The sequence below is a fragment of the Heterodontus francisci genome, chromosome 6 (assembly GCF_036365525.1).
Source record: "Heterodontus francisci isolate sHetFra1 chromosome 6, sHetFra1.hap1, whole genome shotgun sequence".
Taxonomy (NCBI): domain Eukaryota; kingdom Metazoa; phylum Chordata; class Chondrichthyes; order Heterodontiformes; family Heterodontidae; genus Heterodontus; species Heterodontus francisci.
Genome location: NC_090376.1, coordinates 4,373,674 through 4,397,174, shown reverse-complemented (window position 1 = coordinate 4,397,174; position 23,501 = coordinate 4,373,674). Strand labels below are relative to the sequence as shown.

The 23,501-nt window shown below is 44.3% G+C and overlaps 1 protein-coding gene and 1 pseudogene across 2 annotated transcripts in view; one reads left to right on the top strand and one right to left on the bottom strand.

Annotated features, from left to right (window-relative positions):
* The window catches only part of stim1b (stromal interaction molecule 1b), a 244,786-nt gene that overhangs the window by 61,336 nt on the left and 159,949 nt on the right, over positions 1 to 23,501 (top strand). The window lies entirely within an intron of this gene.
* On the bottom strand, positions 221 to 16,320 carry LOC137371051 (glycylpeptide N-tetradecanoyltransferase 1-like; annotated as a pseudogene).

Below are 23,501 nucleotides of genomic sequence, written 5' to 3'. Positions count from 1 at the left end.
ATCTATTAAAATCATGTATAATACATATATCTTGTTTTTGACAGTTGGCCAGGGTAATAAATGTCTGTAGGATGGTATGATCTGTAAACTCTGAATTTGATGGGCTCCAGTCCCTCCCATTTATCGTGAACTTCTAGCTTCAGCGGTGTCAGGCCAGGGGTCCGAGGACTTTTCCGATACGGCTAATTGGTGGCTTTTTCCAGCACCACTGACGACAACTTTACTGCAGCACAAGCTTGACCTTCTCAGCAGCCATGATAAGGTACTTCCAGTTGTATTCGATAATACAGCAAGTTGCCATCTCCAATTCCAAATTTCTGCTTTTCAAGGAAGGTTTTGTTTTCCATGAGATCCAGTGCATTGAAAACATCAAATCCTTTCGCCTTTGCAAGGATGAAGCCGTCATTCATGAGGTTGACGAGAGGAGTCTTGGTGTGGACATTATAAAAAGAGTAAGCAGCCTTCAGGCTTTTTGAACAGGATGGTGCATGATGGTGGAAGGAAGAGTGTAAAAACTGAAGACGTCTGTCAATTCTCCGTCAGGGCTCTCTACCACATAAGTCTGTATAATATTTTCCTGAGACAGAAACCAGTGAGCGACCTCCTTTTTGTTCATTACTGGGGTCAGATAGAACTGCTTCAGGTATTCTCTCAACAATCTGCACACACCCTGCACCTCTCTCTGCTCCATTGGCCTCAGACCAGGTGTTTTTGTTGTCTCTGGCAGTCTACATAGTTACACTGTTTGTTGCATAGTCATGTTTCTGCTCAGAAGGGAGAACTTCACCTCTACTAGTTTGCCTGGGTTTAGTGACCAGTGCCAGTACTTGCAAGTGATCACAGGTTTAGGCAGCACCACACCTGCAGTGTACACAGCCTGATAGCTGTCTTCAAGGTTGACTCTCCTGGTGATCTCCTGGATCAGGACAGGAGCCACCCATTTAGAGCGCAGCTTCTTATGGACACAAAGGAAGTTAATCTCCACCATCATCTTCTGATAATCATAAATCTAAATAATTGCTGGAATGGCACTGATGAAACCCACTGACTTCTTGTTGGAGACAAAGCGAACACCGTAGTCAGCCGGGGGGACGCAGAGCCCATTGTAAGATCTCAGGTGAGTAATCAAACCTAAACATGTTGTCATCATCCTCCACATAGTTCTCATTCAGCAGAGTGTACAGTTCTTTTAACACTTCAGCATTCCCAAGGTCCAGGGCATCACACACAAATCCCTGTGGCAGACTATAGGGCTCTTGTTATTATCCTTTTCTGGTTCAGTAGGGCCATGGACTGTCACTACCTCCCCAAGCTTTGGCACTGGCTGGATGTCCCAGAACTGGTAACTGCGTTTGGTAGTAAAGGCCTGCTACCCGACCCAGACCCGACGACATGTGTCGGGGTCGGTTTGGGTTGGGTCGGGTCGTTCTTCCAGGTCCAGCTTTGGGCTCGGGTCCAGCCGGATCCGGGTCGGGGACACAGTATTAATTGGACTTGAAAGGTTGTTTAAAAAGATGAAGATTGGGTCGGGTTTTATTTCCTGACCTGAACAGGCCTTTATTTGATTACCTCCTCTGTGCTCTTTGCTGGACCGTAGGCAACAGAAAATAGCTCAATGGCCTTCTGGATCTCCTGGAGCTTCTCTGCAGGCAGTGAATTAACCTTTGATTGACTGTCCGAGTCTAGCTTCCCTCCACCCTTATCCTTTCGCTTTGATTTCTTTTTCTTCTTTGCTCCCGTTTCATCCCCTGGACTTTTACATTCACTGTGTGTGTAGTCCTCTTCATTCTTACAGTCGCTGCCACACCCATCGTGCTCTCCAATTTCTTTTGTTGCTGTCTCATTATCGTCTGCCGTGATTCAAGAAGAACCACGATAAGGTGACTCACGCAACAACGCTGCTGCCATAAAAAGGATTGCGGCTGAGAGGGAGCAGAGTGAGACTGGCGGCAATATAAAGGAGCACAGTGAGACTGGTGGCAATATAAAGGAGCAGCCCTGAGAGGGAGCACTGTGAGACTGGCGGCAATATAAAGGAGCAGCCCTGAGAGGGAGCACTGTGAGACTGGCGGCAATATAAATTAGGGGGCTTAAGAGGGAGGTGTTGACTGATTGGATTCTAAAGTCAATCACAGTGCGATGTTACAGGGAAGAAGGTAAGTGATTGGTCAGCATTTTTCACTTTCCTGTAAACTAGGGTTTTGGTTCAAATTAGGAGCAGGGAAATTAAAACGACTCAATCGGGGTTAGTATAACTATAAGAGTTGTAATAAGAATATAAGCACAGAGCAGGACTGGAAGTATTCATTAAAATTTATTCTTTAAACGGGGTACTAAGTAGATTATTTAAAATGGGAATAGTGGGGTTTTTTAGATCATGGGTGGGCAGCTGAAACCTGTTGCTTGCAACTCCTGTGCCGTGTAGGAACTTCAGGACACTTCATGTGTCCTGGGCGACCACCTGTGTAGGAACTGTCTCCAGCTGCTTCAGCTCGAGCTCAGGATTTCTGCGGAGCATCAGGGAGGATGAGAGCTTCCTGGATTATATGTTCCAGGAGGTGGTCACCCAACAGTCAGTAAGAGTTCAGGATAGTAGGTGGGTAGCCATCCGGAAGAGTAGGAAGGGGCAGGAAGTGCAGGAGTCTTCAGGCTGTGTGCTACTCTCAAACCAGTACTCAGCATTGGAGACTGCTGGGAGTGACGACACCTTGAAGGAGTGCAGGCTAGACCAGGGCACCAATGGGCAAGGAACTGCACAGGAGGGAGCAGCAAAGTGCAGAAATGCAGTTGTTATAGGTGATTCCATAGTCAGGGGGCAGATAGGCATTTCTGTAACTATTACCGTGAATGCCACATGGTCTGTTGCCTCCCTGGTGCCAGGGTAAAGGACAACACAGATAGAGTGCAGGATATTCTTCAGAGGGAAGGGAGTGAAGCAGACATTGTGGTACATGTTGGTGTACCAACAACATAGCAAAGGCAGGTATTGAGGTCCTACGGTAGGATCTCGAAGGTAGTAATCTCTGGATTACTCCTAGTGCCATGCGCTAGCCAGAGTAGAAATAGGAAGATAGGGAGGATCAATGCATGGCTTGGGGCATGGTGCAGGAGGGAGGGCTTCAGATTCTTGGGGCATTGAGACTAATTCTGGGGCAGAAGACACCTATTCAAAAGGGATGGGTTGCACCTTCACAGGACGGGGACCAATGTCCTCATGAGAAAATTTGCTAGTGTGGTTAGGTAGGTTTTAAACTAAATTGGCAAGGGGATGGGCACCAGCATATATAAGTAGAAAAGGGGAAAAAGATGCATAATATGAGGGTGTTAGACAGTACTAGAGAGGGGAACATATTAGATGGGAGCAGACTGATAAGGAGTCCGAGGAATGCAAAGGCAGGATTACAGTGCACAAAGTGTGGTGAATAAGGTTGGTGAGCTACAAGCACAAATAGCCATGTGGGGATATGATGTAGTGGCAGTAATGGAAACGTGGCTTAAAAATGGCGAGGACTGGGTACTGAATATACAAGGATATAAAGAGAAGGAAAAAAGGGAGGTAGCGTGGCAGTCCTAATTAGGGAAGACATTGTAGTGTTGGAAAGGACAGAATCCATTTGGTTAGAATTGAGAAGCAAAAAGGGTATGATCACACTACTAGGGGTATTCTTAGGCCTCCAAATAGTGAGAGAGAGATACAAGAGCATATCAGAGAAATTACAGAGATGTGCAAGAAATAGAGAGTGGTGATATTGGTTGACTTTAATTTCCCAAATATTGATTGGGATAATTTTAGAGTAAAGGGTAAGGAGGGGGAGGAATTTCTGAAATGTGTTCAGGAGAACTTTCTTGACCAGTATGTTCTCAGTTGAACTGGAAAGGAGACATCACTGGATCTGGTGCTGGGGAATGAGGTGGGTCAAGTGGACCAAGTGTCTGTTGGGGAGCAATAGGGTAAGAGTGATTATCGTATCATAAGGTTTAGACTAGTAATGCAAAAAGCAAGGAATGAAATAAGGTAGAACATTTAGATTGAAAGAGGCTAATTTCAACGCGACGAGAAGAGATATAACCAGGGTAAAATGGAACCAAAGACTGGCTGGAAGAACTGTATCGGAACAATAGGTTATCTTTAAGGAAGAGATGGTTCAGGGACAGGCTAGGTACATTCCAACAAGGGCAAAAAGTAGAGTAACCATACATAGCCAGGGCTCCTTGGATGACGAGGGAAATAGAGACTATGATGAAACCAAAAAAGAGGGTGTATGATGCACGTCAGGTGAATTCTTCAAGTGAGAACCAGGCCATGTACAATAAGTTGAAAGGAGAGGTGAAGAGGAAAATAAGACTGGCAAAGAGAGAACATGCAAATAAAATGGCAGTCGACATAAAAGGGAACCCAAAAATCTTCTAGCGGCATGTAAATAGTAAGCGGGCAGTAAGAGGTGGAGTGAGGCCTATTAGGGACAAAGAGGGTAATATATGCTTAGAGGTGCAGGGCAAGGCTAAAATACTTAATGAATACTTTGCATCAGTGGTCACTAAGGAGGTGGAATCTGATAAAAATATCAGTAGAAGCAGAGAGAGTACAATGAATAGGGTAAAAATTGAGGGAGAGGAAGTACTGCAAAGGCTAGCTATTGTTACGACTGAGGTGGGAGAAATGCACTGTTAATTCAGTCCAACTTCTCCACGGGTCACAGCATATCAATAAATTTTTCCCATCTACTGAAGAATAGCCAATTAGACTGTTTTTGTTCCCCCAGAATAAAGAACACCAACCAGGTTTCTTTAAACATCAACATTAACTATTTATCAGAAAAAAATGACAATAAATCTTAACCACTAATGAGATAAGTCTATATATTTGAAAGCTTATTTCCCTAGTCCGTATGCATACACACATACATTCAAAAAAGCTGATTAACTGAGAACAAAGCGTTTTGGTTTACAGCTGCTTAGGAATAGAAGGAATAATAAAACAAATCAGTTTGTCACGTTCTGATACTAAATTCTTCGGTTGGGGGAGGTGTCCCAGAGGCAAGTAGTCAGATGCCACTCGAATTCTCCAGGCAAGGTTGATGAACAGTCTGGGATGGGTAGGCATTCAAGGCAACTTGGCTACATTAGGCATCACATAGGTCTTTCAACAGGGGTGTAGCAACAGGTCTGATTACGACTCTTAGCAGCAGTATAGCAATAGAAGCTTGCTTCAGGTTCCAGGATTTCCCAAAACACAGGAGGCAAAAGGAACCACACTGGATGCAGGAATTCTTCAGAGACAGGAGGCAATAGGAATGTGCCACCTTTCAAATACAGAGTTTCTTTTCAAGAGATGCAAGTTTTCTTTACAGAGAGAGGTATTTTTCTCTAGTCTCCAGGCAGGTCAGGTCTAAGTTTCAAAATTTCAAATGCCTGCTCTTTGTCCAACTCACTGGCTTTTAAAAGGGCCCCCAAAAAAAGTAAACCTTCCTGATCACATGACCATCTACAGTTTGTTCCCTGTCCTTCAAAATGTTGCTCTGAGGAGGTCAAAAGTCCCTGGCTGGCTTCCTTGAAACTGCTTGCTTGTCCTATTCTTGTATAGTGGATGAATTAATCGCGCAAATAGATGTAAATGGGTATGATATAGTTGGGATTACGGAGACATGGCAGCAAGATGACCAGGGATAGGAAATGAACATCCAGGGATATTCAGTATTTAGGAAAGACAGACAAAAAGCAAAAGGCGGTGGAGTTGCAATGCTGGTTAAAGAGGAAATTGATGCAATAGTGAGGAAAGATATTACCTCTGACGATGTGAAATCTGTATGGGTAGAGCTGAGAAACACTAAGGGGCAAAAAACATTATTGGGGGTTGTATATAGACCCCCAAACTGTAGTGATGATGTTGGGAATGGCATTAAACAGGAACTTAGAGATGCATGTGATAAAGGACCATCTGTAATTATGGGTGACGTTAATCTGCATATAGATTGGGCAAATCAAATTAGTCACAATACCGTAGAGGAGGAATTCTTGGAGTGTATACGGGATTGTTTTCTGGACCAATACTTTGAGGAACCAACTAGAGAACAGGCCATCCTAGACTGGGTATTGTGTAATGAGAGAGGAATAATTGACAATCTAGTTGTACGAGACCCCTTGGGGACAAGCGACTATAATATGATAGAATTCTTCATCAAGGTGGAGAGTGACGTAGTTGATTCTGAGACGAGGGTACTGAATCTTAATAAAGGAAACTACGAAGGTATGAGGCACGAGTTGGCCATGACGGATTGGGAGATGTTACTTAAAGGGATAACGGTGGATAGGCAATGGCAAACATTTAAAGAGCGCATGGATGAATTACAACAATTGTTTATCCCTGTCTGGCGCAAAAGTAAAACGGGAAAAGTAGCCAAACCATGGCTTACAAGAGAAATTAGAGATAGCATTAGATCCAAGGAAGTGGCATATAAATTTGCCAGGAAAAACAACATGAGGATTGGGAGCAGTTTAGAATTCAGCAAAGGAGGACCAAGGGATTGATTAAGAAGGGGAAAATAGAGTACGGGTTTCTACAGGTATGCGAAGATAAAAGATTGGTGAAGACAAATGTAGGTCCCTTACAGTCAGAAATGGGAATTTATTATGGGGAATAAAGAAATGGGGGCTGACCAACTAAATGCACACTTTGGTTCTGTCTTCACAAAGGAGGACACAAATATCATACCAGAAATGTTGGGGAACACAGGGCTTAGTGAGAGAGAGGAACTGAAAGAAATCAGTATTAGTAGAGAAATGGTGTTGGGGAAATTGAAGGGCTTGTAGGCCGATAAATCCCCAGGCCTGATAATCTGCATCCCAGAGTACTTAAGGAAGTGGCCCTAGAAATAGTGGATGCATTGGTGGTCATCTTCCAAGATTCTATAGACTTTGGAACAGTTCCTACAGATTGGGGGGTAGCTAAAGTAACCCTACTATTTAAAAAAGGAGGTAGAGAGAAAGCAGGGAATTATAGACCAGTCAGCCTGTTGTCGGTAGTGGGGAAAATTCTAGAGTTCATTATCAAAGATTTTATAGCAGAGCACTTAGAGAACAGTGGTAGAATCGGGCAGAGTCAGCATGGATTTACGAAAGGGAAATCATGCCTGACAAACCTACTAGAATTCTTCGAGGATGTAACTAGTAGAGTTGATGAGGGGAACCAGTGCATGTGGTTTATTTAGACTTTCAGAAGACTTTTGACAAAGTCCCACATAAGAGATTAGCATGTAAGATTAAAGCGCATGGGATTGGGGGTAGTGTATTGCGATGGATAGAAAATTGGTTGGCAGACAGGAAACAAAGAGTAGGGATAAATGGGTCTTTTTCCGAATGGCAGGCAGTGACTAGTGGGGTATCACAGGGATCGGTGCTAGTACCCCAGCCAGTCACAATACATATTAATAATTTAGATGAGGGAACTAAATGTAATATCTCCAAATATGCAGATGACAAAACTGGGTGGGAGGGTGAGATGTGAGGAGGATGCAAAGAGGTTTCAGGGTGATTTAGACAAGTTGAGTGAGTGGGCAAATGCATGGCAGATGCAGTATAATGTGGATAAATATGAGGTTATCCATTTTGGTAGCAAAAACAGGAAGGCAGATTATTATCTGAATGGCTATAAACTGAGAGAGGGGAATATGCAGCGAGACCTGGGTGTTCTCGTACACCAGTCGCTGAAGGTAAGCATGCAGGTGCAACAGGCGGTGAAAATGGTATGTTGGCCTTCATAGTGAGAGGATTCGAGTACAGAGCAGAGATGTCTTGCTGGATTTATACGGAGTCTTGGTGAGGCCACACCTGTAATATTGTGTGCAGTTTTGGTCTCCTGAGGAAGGATGCTGTTACTATAGAGGGAGTGCAGTGAAGGTTTACCGGACTGTTTCCTGGGATGGCGGGACTGACGTATGAGGAAAGATTGAGTCGGTTAGGATTATCTTCGCTGGAGTTCAGAAGAGTGAGGGGGGGATCTCATAGAAACCTATAAAATTCTAACAGGACTTGACAGGGTAGATGCAGGAAGGATGTTCCCAATGGTGGGGGAGTCCAGGGGTCATCGTCTAAGGATAAGGGGCAAACCTTTCAGGACTGAGATGAGGAGAAATTACTTCACCCAGAGAGTGGTGAGCCTGTGGAATTTGCTACCACAGAAAGCAGTTGAGGCCAAAACATTGTATGTTTTCAAAAGGGAGTTAGATATAGCTCTTGGGTCTAAAGGGATCAAAGGGTATGGGGCAAAAGCCGGAACAGGCTACTGAGTTGGATGATCAGCCATGATCATAATGAATGACGGAGCAGGCTTGAAGGGCTGAATGGCCTACTCCTGCTCCTATTTTCTATGTTTCTATGTATACAAAGTCAGCATCCAAAAATTTCAACTATTTGCAGGTGTCCATGTTCACTGACGATCCTTTTTTTTTAGTTTTTTAACACACAACAGAATTCTAAGATTTAGTACAAAAGTAAAACCCTTGCAACACTATGCTTAGGGTTGATAAGTCACCTGGTCCGGATGGCTTGCATCTCAGGTTGCTAATGGAAGTGGGGATGGAGATAGCGGAAGGGCTTGTCATAATCTCTTCAATCTTCTCTGGATATGGGGAGTTGCCAGAGGATTGGAGAGTGACAAATGTGACACCATAATTCAAGAAAGGGTGTAAGGACAGATCTAGCAACTGCAGGCCAGTTAGTTTAACATCAGTGGTAGGTAAGGTTTTAGAAACAATAATCAGGGGGAAAAAAATCAACAGGCACTTGTCAAGGTTCGAGTTAATTAAGGATAGCCAGCATGGATTTGTAAAAGGGAGATCATGCTTGACTAATCTAATTGAATTTTGATGAAGTAACAGAGAAGATTGATGAAGGGAATGTGGTGGATGTTGTTTATATGGATTTTAAGGAAGGATTTGAAAGTATCACATAAAAGGCTGGTTAACAAAATTGAGGCTTATTGAATAGGAGGGTCAGTGCCCAATCGGATAAAAAATTGGCTTAAGGACAGAAAACAGAACGTCGTATTAAATGGTTGTTTTTCAGCCTGGAGGATGATAGGCAGTGGTGTTCCCCAAGGTTCAGTGCTGGGACCATTGCATTTTTTGCTATATATAAATGACTTGGATCTTGGAATATGGAGTAGAATTTCAAAATTTGCCTATTACACCAAACTTGGAGGTGTGACTAACAGTGAAGATGACATGACCCACCTGAGACAGGACATAGCTACACTAGCGGAGTGGGCAGCTAAGTGGCAGATGGAATTTAATACTGGCAAGTGTGAGGTAATGCATTTTGGCAGAAGGAATAGGCAATAGAGACTGAAAGGCACAGTTCTAAAGAGAGAGTGCAGGAACACAAGGATCTGAGGGTGCAAGTTTAGTTTAGTTTGGCGATACAGCACTGAAACAGGCCCTTCGGCCCACCGAGTCTGTGCCGACCATCAACCACCCATTTATACTAATCCTACACTAATTCCATATTCCTACCACATCCCCACCTGTCCCTATATTTCCCTACCACCTACCTATACTAGGGGCAATTTATAATGGCCAATTTACCTATCAACCTGCAAGTCTTTGGCATTTGGGAGGAAACCAGAGCACCCGGAGGAAACCCACGCAGACACAGGGAGAACTTGCAAACTTCACACAGGCAGTACCCAGAATTGAACCCGGGTCACTGGAGCTGTGAGGCTGCGGTGCTAACCACTGCGCCACTTGTGCATTGATCTTTGAAGATGGCAGGACATATTGAGAGCATGGTTCTTAAAGAATATGGGATTTTGGGCTAAATAAATAGATGCATAGAGTACAAAAGCAGGGAATTTATGCCGAACTTTTATAAAATTCTGGTTAGGCCAGTACTGGAGTATTGCATCCAGTTCTGGTCACCACAGTTTCAGGAAAGATGTCACTGAAAGCTAACATGCAGATGCAGTAAGAAATTAGGAAGGCAAATGGTATGTAGGCCTTTATTGCAAGAAGATTTGAGTACAGGAGTAAACAAGTCTTGCTTCAATTCTGTAGAGCCTTGGTGACACCACAACTGGAGTACTGTGTACAGTTTTGGTCTCCTTACTTAAGGAAGGATATACTTGCCATAGTGGGAGTGCAACGAAGGTTCACTAGACTAATTCCTCGGATGGTGGGATTGCCCTATGAGGAAAGATTGAGGAGACTGGGCCTATATTCACTAGCGTTTAGAAGAATGAGAGGAGATGTCATTGAAGCATACAAAATTCTTACAGGGCTCAACAAGGTTGATGCAGGAAGGATGTTTCCCCTGCCTGGGGGTTCTAGAACCAGGGGACACAATCCCGGAATAAGAGGTAGGCCATTTATGACCGAGATAAAGAGGAATTTCTTCGTTCAGAGGGTTGTGAGTCTGTGGAATTCTCTACCCCAGAGGGCTGTGGAGGCTCAGTTGTTGAGTATGTTCAAGGCAGAGATCGATAGATTTCTATATATTAAAAACATCAAGGTTATGGGGATAGTGCAGGAAAATGGTGTTGGAAGTAGAAGATCAGCCATGATCTCATTGAATGGCAGAGTGGGCTCAAAGCGCTGAATGGCCTAGTCCTGCTCCTATTTCTTATGTTCTTATGTTGACTGGAGCTGAACTATCTCCTCTTTAAAGGCAGCCCATTGTTCAGTTACAGTTTTTCCTGCCAATCTTTGTTTCCAATTTACTTGGGCCAGATCTGATCTCACCCCATTGAAATTGGCCCTCCCCTAATTAATTATTTTTACTCTGGATTGCTTCTTGTCCATTTCCATAGCCAACCTGAGCCTTATGATACTGTGATCACTGTCCCCTAAATGTTTCCTATTGACACTTGATTCACTTGCCCACATCATTCTCCAGGATCAGATCCAGCAATACCTCCTTCCTTGTTGGACAGGAAATATACTGATGTAGAAAATTCTCCTGAACACACTCTAGAAATTCTTCCCTTTCTCTGTCCTTTACCCTATTACTATCCCAGTTTATATTAGGATAATTAGCAGAACTGGGCATTTATGAGGTGCTGTGAGTCATCAGCAACAGCAGAACTGGTTGGCATCCTTCCATCTATGAAAGATGATGGACACGCAGCAAACAACCCATTTAGGTGGGGTGTCTTCTCTTGGTGCACCTTTGCTGATGGCTGTGAAGACGACTCTTTCCTAAGGGCAGTGACTGCCTTCTGAAGCAAACTGTCCAGGTAACTTTCCCCCTCCCTGATGCATCGCAATGTCTGCAGCTCGGCCTTCAGCTCATCTACTCTGAAATCCCACATACTGCAGCCGTGACACATCACCTGACCTGCCATCTTTATTGTGTTGATTACATTTATTTTTCTTAATTAATTTATAGTTCTCCTCTTCACTGAACTCCCTCACTCACCAGACCCCTTTCTTCGCATACTGTGCACTCAAGCAGCACTCAGTACATTCCCATGAGATGGCAAACAAATCCAGAGCTCTCTGGATGATGAAATAGGTAGAAAGTAATATGAAACAGAAAAGGATGCCTATGCTAGATGGCAGGTGGATAATACAAGTGAGAACCAGGTTGAATATAGAAAGTTCAGAGGGGAAGTGAAGAAACATAACATAAACAGGAATAAACCATACGGCCCCTCGAGTCTGCTCCGCCATTCAATGCAGTCGTGGCTGATCCTTGGCCTTGACTCCACTTTCCCGCCCACTCCCCATATCCCTTGATTCCACGAGACCAAAAATCTATCTATCTCAGCCTTAAATGTATTCAACAATGTGGAGCATCCACAACACTCTCGGGTGGACAATTCCAAAGATTCACGACCCTCTGAGTAAAGAAATTTCTCCTCATCTCAGTCCTAATTGATTGCCTTCTTATCCTGAAACTGTGCCCCTGTACTCTAGATTCCCCAAACCAGGGGAAACAACCTCTCTGTCTACGCTGTCAAGCTCCTTCAGAATCTTGTATGTTTCAATGCGTTCACCTCTTGTCCTTCTGACCTCCAGAAAGTATTGATTTACTCAACCTCTCACCATACAACATTCCTCTCATCCCAGGAACTAATCTAGTGAACCTTCACTGTACTGCCTCCAATGCATGTACATATAACCTTCCTTTAATAGAGAAACCAAAACTGCACACACTACTCCAGATGTGGTCTCACCAAAGCTCTGTAAAATTGACACAAAAGATCCTTATTCTTGTACTCCAATCCCTTTGCAATAAAGAGAAGAGAGAGTATGAGAAGAGACTGGCAGCTAACATAAAAGGGAATCCAAAAGTTTTTTTTATAGTATAAACAGTAAAAGGGTTTAAAAGGAGCCACAGAATAGCTGACCAAAAGGTCATGGAGCAAAGGCAAACAATATGTTAATGGTGTGTTGAAAGATAAAGCATTAGTACAGATAGGGTGTTAATGGACTGAAGATTGAACAGCAGCAAGTACAAACATGAAAAAGAACAGTGGGTAAGCAAACTGAACAAACTAAGATGAAATGAAATAAACATACAAAAAAAATGTAAACAATGTTTAAAAAAAAGAAAAAAATAACTAAAAATAAGAGTGTTGAAATGGCAAGCAATCGGAAGCTCAGGGTCCTGCTTGCGGACTGAGCGGAGGTGTTTCGCAAAGCGGTCACCCAGTCTGCGTTTGGTCTCCCCAATGTAGAGGAGACCACATTGTGAGCAGCGAATACAGTGTACTACATTGAAAGAAGTACAAGTAAATCGCTGCAACAAAAACAAGAAATGCTGGATTCACTCAGCAGGTCTGGCAGCATCTGTGGAAAGAGAAGCAGAGTTAACGTTTCGGGTCAGTGACCCTTCTTCGGAACCGCTGCTTCACCTGAAAGGAGTTGCTTGCATTTTGATGAGGTTACAGAGAAGATTGATGAGGGTAATGCAATTGATGTGCTATACACGACTTCCAAAAGGCACTTGATGAAGTGCCACATAACAGTCTTGTCAGCAAAGCTACAGCCCTTGCAGCAAAAGGAACATGCAGCAGCATGGATACGAAATTGGCTGAGTGACAGGAAACAGTAGTGGTGAATGGTTGTTTTTTGGACTGGAGGAAGGTATACAGTGGCATTTCCAGGGGTAGGTATTAGGACCCCTGATTTTCTTAATATATATTGATGACCTAAACTTGGGTGTACAGGGCAGAATTTCAAAATCTGTGGACAACACAAACTTGGAAGTACTTTAAACTATGAGGAGGATAGTGATGAACTTCAAGAGGACATAGGCTGGTGGAGTGGGCAGTCAAATGGCAGATGAAATTTAATGCAGAGAAGTGTGAAGTGATTCATTTTGGTAGGAGAGACAATAGAAAATAAAGGATACAATTCTAAAGTGGGCGCTGAAGGACCTGGGGGTTTATGTGCACAAATTGTTGAAGGTGGCAGGGCATAAAGGCTGGCTCGGGTCTGCAAATGAAACCTGACCGGAGCCTGACAGAACCACATCCGAACCGAGCCCGGCTCGACTCGAGTCCTTTCGTTTTTTCCTGCGTCCGACCCGACCATCAGTTAACCTAGCTTCCGTTTTTCACTTTGTTGCTTATCTGCACAAGCTTAAAAAAACTAACTAAACAATCTTTTAAGTCCAAAAAGTACATTAACATTGGAGCTACGTACTGGAGGTGGTGATAGAGTGTGTCTGACCTGGCCCAACCGGACCCGAGCCCTAATGCAGGACCCGGAAGAGCGACCCGAATCCGACACGTCGGGTCCTGTTGGGTTCGGGTCGGGTAGCCATGCTGTAGCAGGGTGGGTTGAGAAAGCGGTTAATAGGACGTACAGGATCCTGGGCTTTATAAATGGAGGCAAAGAGTACGCAAACAATGAAGTTATGGTTAACCTGTATAAAACACTGGTTTGGCCTCAACTGGAGTATTGTGCCGAGTTCTGGGCGTCACACTTCAGGAAGGATGTGAATGCATTAGAGAGGGTGCAGAAAAGATTAACGCGAATGATCTCAGGGATGAGGAACTTCAGTTATGTGGATAGATCGGAGAAGCTGGGGATGTTCTCCTTGGAGAAGATTAAGAGGAAATTTCTTAGAGATGTTCAAAATCATGAGGATTCTGGAAGAGTAGATCGGGAGAAACTGTTCCCGTTGGTGGAAGGATGGAGAACTGGAGGACACCGATTTAACGTGATTGGAAAAAGAATCAAAATGGGACTTTGTCTCCACAAGGACTGTGTGGTTTTCATTCCTACCAATACATTGTTTCTCTCACCTCCTGCTGTAATTGATCAACTTGGTCAGTAGTGATGCTACCAAGCTTTCCTTAGTAATGGACATTGAACTCCCCCACCCAGAGTACATTCTGTGCCCTTGCTACCCTCAGTGCTTCTTCCATTTGGTGTTCAAAGTGAAGGAGCTCTGATTCATCAGCTGAGGGCGGGCAGTAGGTGGTAATAAGCAGATGGTTGATTGGACCACGTTTGACCTGATGCTATGAGACATCATGGGGTTCCAAGTCAATGTTGAGAACTCCCAGGACCACTCATTCCTGACTGTAAAGCACTGAGCCACCTCCTCTGGTGGGTCTGCCCTGCCGGCGGGACAGAACAGATCCAACATTGTTGTGGGCAACTTTCCATCTAATTTTTTTTGGAGTGTGCGGGCGTATTATTTAAGTGCACAGCCACTTTAATTTTTTTTGCGTGGCAGCTTAGAGAGAACATTGGGGATGGGGAAGGAAATCTAGAATGTTTGTTAATAAGTAAGATTGAGAGGCTGTTGCATGAATTGTCTGAGACAGCTCTCCCAACTTTAGCACCAGTCCCCAGATCCTAAAGAGAAGGAATTGCAGGTCAGCTCAGCTGAGGATGCCTTCGTCACATCCTGATTCAATGCCTAAGTTGGTATGTTTTTATTATTCCTTCGTAGTAGTTTGATGCAACGCATGGCTTGCTAGGTCGTTTCGGCGGGTATGTCACTGGAGTCACATATTGAACTCAAACTGGGTAAGAACGGCAGGTTTCTTTTCCTAAAGGACATTAGTGAACAAGTTGGGTTTTCATGACAATCAGCTTCGGTATGCCCAGGGTTTTAAAATAGTTAAATGCAATTTCTCAGACTACCACAGTGGGATTTCACAGGATTATTTACTGCATAGAAGGAGGCCATTTGGCCCATCGAGTCTGTGCCTGCTCGCCATGGAGCTATCCATTCAGTCCCACTCCCCCGCTCAATCCCCATCCAATTTCCTTTTGGAATCACTGATTGTCTCCACTTCCACCACACTTGTGGACAGTGAGTTCCAGGTTATTACCACCTGCTGCATAACAAAGTTCTTCCTCTTCTCCCTGCATCTCTTTCCTAAAACCTTCAATCTGTGTCCCCTGTGAAATCCAATCCTTGAGACACAGGTTCTGCCACAAGTGACACACGTGAAGCTGTCAAGTGACACTGTGAGTTGTTGTTTTTGACGGCGCATGTTGCCAAGCTGCTGTAGCAACTGGTCAATGTGGTAGTACAGACCAGTCCATAGGATATGTCGCCATTTCTCTCTTTCGCCAGCTACTGACTCCCAAGTGCAATTGTTGACATTTAAGGTCTTCATGTCAAGCTTGCAAGCATCCTTGAAGCAGAGCTTTGGGAGCCCCACTGGTTGTCTGGCCCCAGCTGTCTCGCCATACAGAAGGCTATATGACCGTCTTCTGTCCTGTGGACGTGTCCGATCCATTGAAGCCGCCTCTGTTTGATTAATGCCAACATATGTGGGAGCTCTGCCTTTGAGAGGACTGTCGCATTTGTGATTTTGTCCTGCCAGGATATACCTATAATGTGCCGCAGACAGTGAAGATGGGAATTATTGAGCATCTTTTCCTGGTAGCTGTAAGTTGCCTGTGTTTCAGAGCCATACAGCAAGCTGCTGAGAACACAGATCTTATAAACCATCAGCTTGGTGTTATTCCATATGCATTTCGTGAGTCAGCCAAAGGTGGTAGTTGCTTTCCCTATGTGTGTATCGAGCTCTGCATCAAGGGGCAGATTGTCTGTCACTGTGGACCCAAGGTAGCAGAATTTGCTAACCACTTCCAGCGGAGTATTATTTAGTGTGATCAGGGATGGAGATGCAACACCTTGTGCAACAGCAGAACTAGATAGCACCATAATCTTTAGCCTCATGACCTAGCATATCCCTCACTCCTTCAACACCCTCAAGCCAGATGATCAATCCTGGTTCAATGAGGAGTGCAGAAGAGCATGCCAGGAGCTGCACCAGGTATACCTAAAAACGAGGTACCAACCTGGTGAAGCTGCAACACAGGACTTCATGCATGCTAAAGGCAGAGGCATGTTAAGCGATCCCACAACCAACAGATTAGATCAGAGCTGTACAGTCCCGCCACATCTAGTTGCGAATGCTGGTGAGCAATCAAGCAACAGGAGGAGGAAGCTCTATATGAACATCCCCATCCCCAATGGTGGCAGATCCCAGCATGTGAATGCAAAAGACAAGGTTGACTAGCTTGTAACCATCTTCAGCTAGAAGTGTCAAGTGGATGATTTTTCTTACCCTTCTTCTTAGGTCCCCACCATCACAGGTGCCAGTCTTCAGCCATTTTGCTTGGTGACATCAAGAATAGCTGAGTGCGCTGGACACATTAAAGGCAGTAGGCCTTACACCCCGGCTGTAGTGATAAAGACCTGTGCACCAGAACTAGCTGTGCCCTTAGCCAAACAGTTTCAGTGCAGCTACAATACTAGTATCTACCCGACAATGTGAAAAATTGCCTAGGAATGTCCTGCCACAAAAGAACAGGGCAAAAGAACCCAGCCAATTACTACCCAGCAGTCTTCCTCTAATCATCAGCAAAGTGATGGAAGGGGTCATCGACAGTGCTATGAAGCAGCAGTTACTTAGCAACAACCTGCTCACCGATGCTCAGTTTAGGTTCCAACAGAACCACTTGGCTTGAAACCTCATTACAACCTTGATCCAAACATGGACTAAAGAGCTTAATTCAGGTGGTGAGATGAGAGTGACCTTTGACATCAAGGTAATATTTGACCGAGTGGTATCAAGGAGCCCTTGTAAAATTGAGGTCAATGGGGAGCAGGGAGAAGACCTTCCAGTGGTTGGAGTTATACCTAGCACAAAGGATGATGGTTGTGGTTGTTTGAGCCCAATCATATCACTGCTGGAACTATTACTCAGGGCGGCATCCTAGACCCAATCAACTACTGCATCAAAGACCTTCCCTTTATCATAAGGTCAGAAATGGAGCTGTTCTTTGATGACGACACAGTGTTCAGTTCTACTCGCAGATCTTCAGTTATGAAGCAGTCCGTGCCCACATGCAACCACACCTGGGCAACATCCAGGCTTGGGCTGATAAGTAGCAAGTAACGTTTATACCACAAAAGTGCCAAGCAAAGGCCAACTCCCAACAAGCGAGAGTCTCACCACTTCCCCTTGATATTCAATGGCATTAGCATCACTAAATCCACCACCATCCTGGGGGTCATCATTGACCAAGAACTGTATTGGACCAGCCACATAACTACTGTGGCTTCAAGAGCAGGTCAGAGTCTGGGTATTCTGTGGCAAATGACTCACAATCCTGACTCCTCAAAGCCTCTCCATCACCTACACGGCACAATTAAGGAATGTGATGGATTATTCTTCCCCTTGTACGAATGAATTCTGCTGCAACAATATTTTAAATGCTCAACAGCACTCAGCAGTTTGTTTCATCGTTGCTCCATCCACTGGCTTTAATATCTGCTGCCTTTGTTAGCTGAACACTGCGGCTGCAGCGTATAATATCTACAGGACACACTGCAGCACCTTCCACTACCTAGAAGGATAAGGGCAAAAGGTGTGTGGGAATGTCGTCATTGGGTCAAAATCCAGGAACTGCCTACTTACCAGCACTGTGGGAGCATCTTCACCACATGGTCTGCAGTGGTTCAAGAAGGAAGCTCACCCCCATCTTCTCATGGGCAACCAGGGATGGGAAATAAATACTGGCTTCACCAGCGATGCTTATATCCTGTGAATGAATACATTTTCAAAATGTGGCTCTCTTTGGTCTCAGTTGTGCCTAATAGTGCTTAAGAGACACCTGTCTATAATTCAGCACAAGTAGTATTCCAACAATTTTATCTGTCTTTATCTAAACATGAGTTCATTAGATATTCACGTTTAGAGACCTCAAAGATGGCGCTTTTGTAAGCCCTGGATTTTGGCAGCTCAGTTTTTTCATTTGGAGTCAAAATGGGTCTGTACTGGTTATCGATACTCATTTTGTGGATCTCTGGAAATGCTGTCAGTACTATTGAAGGTAAGAAATTTGGCTGAGGCTGATGATCTCCAGAAAGTATTAATTTGTACATCAGCTGACGCATCTGACAGCTGCTTGGTCTGGATTCCAATAGCCTTTGTTATCTTGAAAAGAAATAGCAACCACAGGATTCAGCTGAATGATTGGGCTGTTTGGAAAAGTGAGGCAGGTGGTTTGAGCTTCATACTGACACACCATCTGCCAGTCAACTGATTCACTCTTACTTTGGATGCAAAATTAATCAAGAACCACGTTTTTCTGATATTACAAATCTGCGAATATGGATCATTGAACATTGTACAATTTGTTCAGTTATTTTTCTTGGGATTTGTTTTCCTGCCCCTCCCCAGACTAAACTAATTTAAAACAAATAGTAGCAGTTTCTGAAAGCTTCTTGTGCATGAAGCGCTGTGTCTAGCTCCAACTTGACGGGTTAAATGATTAACACAGTGCCTTTTCTCTCTTGCCTGTTAAAATGCCTGTAGATTGTAGCCCCATAAGTGGTAAAGGATGTATAAGCAGTCAGTACTTATGAATGGCAACAGTTCAATACGTTTAAGATGAACTAACAGATCAAATGTTGCAGTGTTTTGCTTAAACCCTATTGAAAACCCCCAATCTCAAACAGCATTTTAATTCTGATTGTATGTCCTGTGCAATCATCATCTAAAAGCTTGCTCATTCCTTCTCTGCGTGTCCTTGCCCCATGACTGAGTCTGCTGTTGACCCCAGTCTCTGTCCTCTCTACAAAAAAATTAGCTCATCTTCCCAGCTGCTTTAACATTCTCTCTCTCTCCTTATAGACCATATCATAGACCAGTTATCTCTGGCAATGTTCTTGGGCTCCTCCCTCAGGTTCCTAAGCGCCGGCCACCATGCAGTATGTCCTTGGCGTGATTCCAGCCTCATCTACTGTGCCCTGGCTAGCCTTCTGACTGCCCATTTCACTTTTATCCATATACAACAAAAGAACAGCTGAGCCTAGTTGGAATGGACTTTGAGGCTCCTCAATGTGTTCAACACCTCTCCAGTGCAATTAGTGAGAAAGTGAACAGTAAATATGAGAGGGTGCAGTGATGTAATTCTGAAAAATCAACTTTTTTTTAATAATTAGTCTGTTTCTGCAAGTTGTCTTCATTAAATGCATTCCAGTTTTCACAGCTAATTCCACATCAGATTGACTGAGGATTCAAGGTATTGAGTCTTCCAGTGTCCTGTATTAAACAGTAAGAGTGCTGCTTAATTTATCTAGTACTGAGCTAACTGCTTGAACCACTAATCCAGTAACCTTAGCCTCAACTATTAAACACTTACCATCAATTGAGTACTCTGAGCGTAAAATAAAATATATTTTGAGATAAAATAACTGCTGTTAACATTCTGAATGTATCTCTGCCTCTGCTCTAACTTGTACCGACTATCTCCTTTCGGTGGGATTTTATCATCCCATTTGACTTCCTTCCATGCAGTTCCCTTTCGAGAGTTTATTTCAAACATAGAAATGGAAGAGTAAAAGACGTCCATTCAGCCCCTTGAGCCTGTTCTACCATTGAACAAAGAACAAAGAAAATTACAGCACAGGAACAGGCCCTTCGGCCCTCCAAGCCTGCGCCGATCCAGATTCTCTATCTAAACATGTCGCCTATTTTCTAAGGGTCTGTATCTCTTTGCTTCCTGGCCATTCATGTATCTGTCTAGATACATCTTAAAAGATGCTATTGTGCCCGCGTCTACCACCTCCCCTGGCAACGCGTTCCAGGCACCCACCACCCTCTGCGTAAAGAACTTTCCACGCATATCCCCCCTAAACTTTTCCCCTCTCACTTTGAACTCGTAACCCCTCATAATTGAATCCCCCACTCTGGGAAAAAGCTTCTTGCTATTCACCCTGTCTATACCTCTCATGATTTTGGACACCTCAATCAGGTCCCCCCTCAACCTCCGTCTTTCTAATGAAAATAATCCTAATCTACTCAACCTCTCTTCATAGCTAGCGCCCTCCATACCAGGCAACATCCTGGTGAACCTCCTCTGCATCCTCTCCAAAGCATCTACATCCTTTTGGTAATGTGGCGACCAGAACTGCACGCAGTATTCCAAATGTGGCCGAACCAAGTCTTATACAACTGTAACATGACCTGCCAACTCTTGTACTCAATACCCCGTCCGATGAAGGAAAGCATGCCGTATGCCTTCTTGACCACTCTATTGACCTGCGTTGCCACCTTCAGGGAACAATGGACCTGAACACCCAAATCTCTCTGTACATCACAGCTGATCTGTAGCTCAACTTAATTTATCCACCTTTAATCCGCATCCCTTGATTCCCTTATCTAACAATCTATTGATCTCCGTTTAGAAAATTTTAATTGACCTCCAATATCCATAGCCTTTTGGGGAAGCAAGTCTCAGACATCCACTACTCTTTGTGTGAAAACTCTCCACTTGCCTGGATGGGTACAGCTCCAACAACGATCAAAAAGCTCAACACCATCAGGGACAAAGCAGCCCTCTTGATTGGCACCCCATCCACCACCTTAAACATTCACTCCCTCCAGCATCGATGCACAGTGGCAGCAGTGTGTACCATATACAAGATGCGCTGTCGCAACTCACCAAGGTTCCTTCAACAGCACCTTCCAAACCTGCGACCTCTACCACCTAAAAGGACAAGGGCAGTAGATGCATGGGAACACCATCACTTACAAGTTCCTCTCCAAGCCACATACCATCCTGACATGGAACTATATCGTCGTCTTTCTTTCACTGTCACTGGGTCAAAATCCTGGAACTCCCTTCCTAACAGCACTGGGAGTACCTGCATCCCAAGGACGACAGCAGTTCAAGCAGGTGGCTCACCACCATCTTCTCAAGGGCAATTAGGGATGGGCAATAAATGCTGGTCTTGCCAGCAACACTGCCAGGAACAAATAAAAAAAAGTGCTCCCTGATTTCACCCCTGAATGACCTGCTTCTAATTTTAAGGTTATGCTCCTTATGTTCTAGATTTCCCCCTTCAGAAGAAGTAGCTTCTCTGTTTCTACCCTGTCAAATCCTTTAATCATATGAAACACCTCGATCAGATCTCCCATCAACCTTCTAAGCTCAAGGGAATACAAGTCTATGCAACCTGTCCATAAAATTTAACCCCTTTAGTCCTGATGTCATTCGTGAATCTGCGTTGCACCCCCTCCAAGGCCAATATATCGATCCTCAGGTGCGGCGCCTAACATTGAACTCAGTTACTCCAGATGGGATCTGACCAAGACTCCGTACAGTTTCCTCACGTTTGAATTCCAGCCCCCTTGAGACAAAAACCAGCATTTCCACAAACACGGCTCCCGATTTCCACATTGTTTGTTCATGTGGGCCAGTGTTGAAATGTTGGGTGTGATGGGCTTGTTTTGTACTGCTTCATGTAAGAGCCAAATTTACAGAATGGAGGAGTGGGAGGGAAGGGTGCGGGGGAGAAATGTTTTCCCTCCACGTGTACCTTGTATAAGATGGGAAAGCATCTAGAGCTTAGGGGCCAGGCAACTGAAATCTGGAAATATCTAGTCTGATGTTGACCATGAAACCATCATCAGTTGTTGTAAAAACTCATCCTTCAGGGAAGAAAATCTGCTGTCCTTATCTGGTCTGGCCTACATGTGACTCCAGACCCATACTAATGTGGCTAGAAACAGAGAAAATAGGAGCAGGAGTAGGCCATTCGGCCCTTCAGGCCTGCTCTGCCATTCAAAAAAGATCATGGCCGATCGTCTAATTCAGTACCCTGTTCCCGCTTTTTCCCCACATCCCTTGATCCCTTTGGCATTAAGAGATATATCTAACTCCTTCTTGAATATGTTTCATGATTTGGCCTCCACTGCCTTCTGCAGTAGAGAATTCTACAGGTTCACCACCCTCTGAGTGAAGAAATTTCTCCTCATCAGGTCTAACTGGCATACCCGGTATCCTGAGACTGAGTCCCCTGGTTCTGGACTCCCCAAGCATCGGGAACATCTAGCCTGTCTAATCCTGTTAGAACTTTATAGGTTTCTATGAGATCCCCTCTCATTCTTCTAAACTCTAGTGAATATAGGCCTAGTCGACTCAATCTCTCCTCATACGTCAATCCTGCCATCCTAGCAATCAGCCTGGTAAATCTTCTTTGCACTTCTTCCATGGCAAGAACATCCTTCTTCAGATGAGACCAAAACTGCAAACAGTACTCCAGATGTAGTCTCACCAAGGCTCTGTATAACTGAAGTAATACATCCTTGCTCCTGTACTCAAATCCTCTTGCAACGAAGAATAACATACCATTCACCTTCCTAACTGCTTGCTGCACCTGAATGCTTGCTTTCAGCGACCGGTGTACAAGGATACCCAGGTCTTGTTGGACCTCTCCCTTTCCCCTTGTCGCCATTTAGATAATCTGCCTTTCTGTTTTACAACCAAAGTGGATAACTTCACATTTATCCACGTTATACTGCATCTGCCATGCATTTGCCCACTCACCCAACTTGTCCAAATCACATTGGAGTCTCTTTGCATCCTCCTCACAGCTCACGTACCCCCCGCCCCCCCCCCCCCCCCCCACCCAACCCCAGCTTTGTGTTGTCTTAAATGCCTTCTGAAATGGCCTACAAGCCATTTAGTTTCTCAAAGGGCAATTAGGGATGGGCAATAAAAGCTGGCCTAGCCAGCGATGCCCACATCCCATGAACCAATAAAAAAAAATCATGGCCACCATATACGGGAGGTATGATCGGTAAGTTCGCAGATTACACAAAAATTGGTGGTATCGTTAATAGCGAGGAGCAAAGTATAGATTGCAGGCTGGTAAGATGGGCAGAGCAGTGGCAAATGGAATTTAATCCTGAGAAATGTGAGCTGATGCATTTTGGGAGGACTAACAACAAGGGAATATACAATAGATTGTAGGACCCTAGCAAGTACAGAGGGTCAGAAAGACCTTGGTTGACTTGTCCATAGATCACTGAAGGCAACAACACAGGTAGATAAGGTGGTTAGGAAGGCATATGGGATACTTGCCTTTATCAGCTGAGGCATAGAATTTAAGAGCAGGGAGGTTATGATGGAGTTGTATAAAACGCTAGTTAGGCCACAGCTGGAGGACTGTGTATCGTTCTGGTCGCCACACTGTAGGAAGGATGTGATTGCACTGGAGAGGATGCAAAGGAG